The sequence below is a fragment of the Hordeum vulgare genome, chromosome 5H (genome assembly GCF_904849725.1).
Source record: "Hordeum vulgare subsp. vulgare chromosome 5H, MorexV3_pseudomolecules_assembly, whole genome shotgun sequence".
Classification (NCBI taxonomy): Eukaryota; Viridiplantae; Streptophyta; class Magnoliopsida; order Poales; family Poaceae; genus Hordeum; species Hordeum vulgare.
This window is the reverse complement of record NC_058522.1, coordinates 130,393,855-130,399,854: the sequence shown is the minus strand read 5'-3', so window position 1 is coordinate 130,399,854 and position 6,000 is coordinate 130,393,855.

Here is a 6,000-nt window from a genome sequence, read left to right as displayed (position 1 = left end):
CCGGCAACCCCGGAGTGACAATAGCCGGAACCACTCCCAGAGATGACCATAATATGAGGGGTTCATGTATTCACTATGTGCTAATGCTTTGTTCCGGTTCTCTATTAAAAGGAGACCTTAATATCCCTTAGTTTCCATTAGGACCCCGCTGCCACGGGAGGGATGGACAATAGATGTCATGTAAGTTCTTTTCCATAAGCACGTATGACTAAATATGGAATACATGCCTACATTACATTGACGAGTGATACGTCCATTTTGCATCATGCTTTTATGTTGATATTTATTGCTTTTTGGTATGTTACTACACTTCACGGTACAATACTTATGCCTTTTCTCTCTTATTTTACAAGCTTTACATGAAGAGGGAGAATGCCGGCATCTGGAATTCTGGCCTGAAAAAGGAGCAAGTTTGAGATACCTATTCTGCGCAACTCCAAAAGCCATGAAAATCAACGAGGAATTATTTTGGAATTTATAAAAAATACTAGGCGGAAGAAGTACCAGAGGGGAGCCACCAGGAGGCCACAAGCCTGCTAGGCGCGACCTACCCCCTAGCCGCGCCTAGGGGGCATGTGGGCTCCGTGTTGGCCCTCCGGCTCCCATCCTTTTCTATAAGGAGGGTTTCGTCCCAGAAAAAATCAAGGGGAGGCTTTCGGGAGGAATCGCCGCCACCACGAGGCGGAACTTGAGCAGAACCAATTTAGAGCTCCGGCAGGGCTGTCCTGCCGGGGAAACTTCCCTCCCGGAGGGGGAAATCGTCGCCATCGTCATCACCAACACTCCTCTCATTGGAGGGGACTCATCACCATCAACATCTTTATCAGCACCATCTCATCTCCAAACCCTAGTTCATCTCTTGTAACGAGTCTCCATCTCGCGACTCCGATTGGTACTTGTAAGGTTGCTAGTAGTGTTAATTACTCTTTGTAGTTGATGCTAGTTGGATTACTCGGTGGAAGATTATATGTTCAGATCTTTGATGCTATTCAATATCTCTCTGGTCATGAACATAATTATGCTTTGTGAGTAGTTACTTTTGTTCCTGAGGACATGGGATAAGTCTTGCTATAAGTAGTCATGTGAATTTGGTATTCCTTCGATATTTTGATGCATTGTATGTTGTTTTTCCTCTAGTGGTGTTATGTGAACGTTGACTACATAACACTTCACCATTATTTGGGCCTAGAGGAAGGCATTGGGAAGTAGTAAGTAGATGATGGGTTGCTAGAGTGATAGAAGCTTAAACCCTAGTTTATGCGTTGCTTCGTAAGGGGCTGATTTGGATCCACTAGTTTAATGCTATGGTTAGACTTTGTCTTAATTCTTCTTTCATAGTCGTGTATTCTTGCAAGAGGGGTTAATCATAAGTGGGATGTTTGTCGAAGTAAGGGCAGCACCCAAGCACCGGTCCACCCACATATCTAACTATCAAAGTACCGAACGCGAATCATATGAACATGATGAGAACTAGCTTGACAGAAATTCCCATGTGTCCTCGGGAGCGCTTTACCTCCTATAAGAGTTTGTCCAGGCTTGTCCCTTGCTACAAAAGGGATTGGTCCATCTTGCTGCACTTTTGTTGCTATTGGTACCTAGTACTTGCTACGAATCATCTTACCACACAACTATATATTACCGATAATTTCAGTGCTTGCAGAGAATACCTTGCTGAAACCCACTTGTCAGATCCTTCTGCTCCTCGTTGGGTTCGACACTCTTACTTACCGAAAGGACCACGATAGATCCCCTACACTTGTGGGTCATCAAGACTCTTTTCTGGCGCCATTGCCGGGGAGTGAAGCGCCTTTGGTAAGTGGAATTTGGTAAGGAAACATTTATATAGTGTGCTAAAATTTATTGTCACCTGTCACTATGGAAACTAATCCTTTGAGGAGCTTGTTCGGGGTATCTTCACCTCGAACGGAAGCACAAGGAGTTTCTCCTCAACCTGCTGCACCTACTGAAAATATTTGCTATGAATTTTCTTCTGGTATTCTTGAGAAACTGCTGGCTAATCCTTTTACAGGAGATGGAACATCACATCCCGACTTGCATCTAATCTATGTAGATGAAGTTTGTGGTTTATTTAAGCTTGCAGGTTTGCCCGAGGATGAGGTCAAGAAGAAGGTATTTCCCTTATCTTTGAGGGATAAAGCATTGACATGGTATAGGCTATGTGATGATATTGGATCACGAAACTACAACCGATTGAAATTGGAATTTCATCAAAAGTTTTATCCTATGCATTTGGCACACCGTGATCGGAATTATATCTATAATTTCTTGCCTCGTGATAGAGAAAGTATTGCTCAAGCTTGGGGGAGGCTTAAGTCAATGTTATATTCATGCCCCAACCATGAGCTCTCGAGAGAAATTATCATTCATAACTTTTATGCTCGGCTTTCTTATGATAATCGCACCAGGCTTGACACTTCTTGTACCGGTTCTTTTATGAAGAGAGATATTGACTTCAAATGGAATTTATTGGAAAGAATTTAACGCAACTCTGAAGATTGGGAGTTTGATGAAGGTAAGGAGTGAGGTATGAATCTCAAGTTTGATTGCGTTAAATCCTTTGTTGAAACAAATACGTTTTTTGATTTTAGCACTAAATATGGACTTGACTCTGAGATAGTAGCTTCATTGTGTGAATCATTTGCTGCTCATATTGATCTCCCTAAAGAGAAGTGGTTTAAATATCATCCTCCCTTAAAAGTCAATGTAGTGAAACCCAATCCAGTTGAAGAGAAAGTCATCGCTTATAATGATCCTATTGTTCCTAGTGCTTAGATTGAGAAACCACCCTTCCCTGTTAGAATAAAGGATCATTCTAAAGCTTCAACTGTGATACGTAGGGGCTACATTAGAACACCTACACCCCTTGAGCAAATTAGAGTTGAACCTAGAATTACTATTATCAAAGATCTCTTGTCTGACAATGTTGATGACCATGATATTCACTTCTGTGAAGATGCTGCTAGAATTGCTAAACCACATGCTAGAGACAAACATAGGCATGTTGTTGGCACACCTGTTGTTTCTATTAAGATAGGAGATCATTGTTATCATGGTTTATGTGACGTGGGTGCTAGTGTTAGTGCAATACCTCAATCTTTATATGATGAAATTAAAGACGAGATTGCACCTGTCGATATGGAACCTATTGATCTATTCACCTTGCCAATAGAGATACTATCTGCCCTTTGGGAATTGCTAGAGATGTTGAAGTCTTGTGTGGTAAAACTAAGTATCCTGCTGATTTTCTCGTTCTTGCTACCACACAAGATAGCTTTTGTACCATCATGTTTGGCAGACCTTTTCTCAATACTGTCAATGCTCATATTGACTGTGAGAAGCAAACTGTCACTGTTGGCTTTGAAGGTGTGTCACATGAGTTCAATTTCTCCAAGTTTGGTAGATAACCTCATGAAAAAGAGTTGTCTAGTAAGGATGAAATTATTGCTCTAGCTTCTATCGCTGTGCCTCCTACTGATCCTTTAGAGCAATACTTGCTTGAGCATGAAAATGATATGCATATGGATGAAAGGAATGAGATAGATAGAGTTATCTTTGAACAACATCCTATCCTTAAGAATAATTTGCCTGTTGAACTTCTTGGAGATCCACCCCCACCAAAGGGTGATCCTGTGTTTGAGCTTAAGCAGTTACCTAATACTCTTAATTATGCTTATATTGATGAAAAAGATATATATCCTGTTATAATTAGTGCTAGCCTTTCAGAGCATGAAGAAAAGAAATTATTGAAAACTCTAAGGAAGCACCATGCTGCTATTGGATATACTCTTAATGATCTTAAGGGCATTAGTCCTACTTTATGCTAGCACAAAATTAAAACCGAATCTGATTCCAAACCAGTAGCTGATCATCCACGGAGATTAAATCCTAAGATGAAAGAGGTAGTAAGAAAAGAAATACTAAAGCTCTTGGAAGCAGGTATTATCTATCCTGTTGCTCATAGTGATTGGGTAAGTCCGGTGCATTGCGTTCCTAAGAAGGGAGGTATTATCGTTGTCCCTAATGATAAAGATGAATTGATCCCACAGAGGATTATCACTTGCTATAGGATGGTGATTGATTTTAGGAAATTGAATAAATCCACTAGGAAAGATCATTACCCTTTGCCTTTTATCGACCAAATGCTAGAAAGACTGTCTAAACACACACACTTCTGCTTTCTAGATGGTTATTCTGGTTTCTCCCAAATACCTGTTGCACAATATGATCAGGAGAAAACCACTTTCACCTGCCCTTTCAGTACCTTTACTTACAAACGTATGCCTTTTGTCTTATGTAATGCACCTGCTACCTTTCAAAGATGTATGATGGCTATATTCTCTGACTTTTGTGAAAAGATTGTTGAGGTTTCCATGGATGACTTCTCCATTTACGGGTCTTATTTTGATGATTGCCTCAGCAACCTTGATCGAGTTTTGCAGAGATGTAAAGATACCAATCTTGTCTTGAATTGGGAGAAATGCCACTTTATGGTTAATGAAGGCATCGTCTTAGGACATAAAATTTCTGAAAGAGGTATTGAAGTCGATAAGGCTAAGGTTGATGCGATCGAGAAAATGCCATGCCCTACAGATATCAAAGGTATAAGAAGTTTCCTTGGTCATGCTGGTTTCTATTGAAGGTTCATTAAGGACTTTTCTAAGATTTATAGGCCTCTTACCAATCTCTTGCAAAAGGATATTCCTTTCGTTTTTGACGATGATTATGAGGAAGCCTTCGAAATACTTAAAAAGGCCTTGATAACTGCGCCTATTGTGCAACCACCTGATTGGAACTTACCTTTTGAAATCATGTGTGATGCTAGTGATTATGCTGTTGGTGTTGTTCTAGGACAAAGAGTTGATAAGAAGATGGATGTTATTCACTATGCTAGTAATACTCTAGACAGTGCCCAAAGAAACTATGCTACTACTGAAAATGAATTTTTAGCAGTCGTGTTTGCATGTGAAAAGTTCAGATCTTACATAGTTGATTCCAAATTCACTATTCACACTAATCACACTGCTATTAAGTATCTCATGGAAAATAAAGATGCTAAACCTAGACTTATCAGATGGGTTCTCTTGCTACAAGAATTTCATTCGCATGTTGTTGATAGGTACGGTGCTGAGAACCCCGTAGTAGATAACTTGTCTAGGTTGGAGAATGTTCTTGATGACCCACAACCTATTGATGATAGCTTTCCTGATGAGCAACTGAATGTCATCAATGCTTCACATAGTACACCGTGGTATGCTGATTATGCAAATTATATCGTTGCCAAATATATACCACCTAGTTTCACATACCACCAAAAGAAGAAATTCTTCTTTGATTTGAGACATTACTTTTGGGATGATCCTCACCTTTATAAGGAAGGAGTAGATGGTGTTATTAGACGTTGTGTACCTGAGCATGAACAGGGACATATCCTACAGAAGTGTCACTCCGAGGCTTACGGAGGACACCATGCGGGAGATAGAACTGCACACAAGGTATTGCAATCAGGTTTCTATTGGCCTACTCTCTTCAAGGATGCCCGTAAGTTTGTCTTGTCTTGCGATGAATGTCAAAGAATAGGTAATATCAGTAAACGTCAGGAGATGCCTATGAATTATTCACTTGTCATTGAACCATTTGATGTTTGGGGCTTTGATTATATGGGACCTTTTCCAAAATCCAACGGGTATACTCATATCCTAGTTGTTGTTGATTACGTTACTAAGTGGGTAGAAGCTATCCCAACTAGTAGTGATGATCACAACACCTCTATTAGGATGCTTAAAGAAGTTATTTTCCCTAGATTTGGAGTCCCTAGATATCTAATGACCGATGGTGGTTCACATTTCATTCATGGTGCTTTCCGTGAAACACTTGCTAAGTATGATGTCAACCATAGAGTTGCATCTCCCTATCATCCTCAGTCCAGTGGTCAAGTAGAGCTAAGTAATAGAGAGATTAAACTAATTCTGCAAAATACTG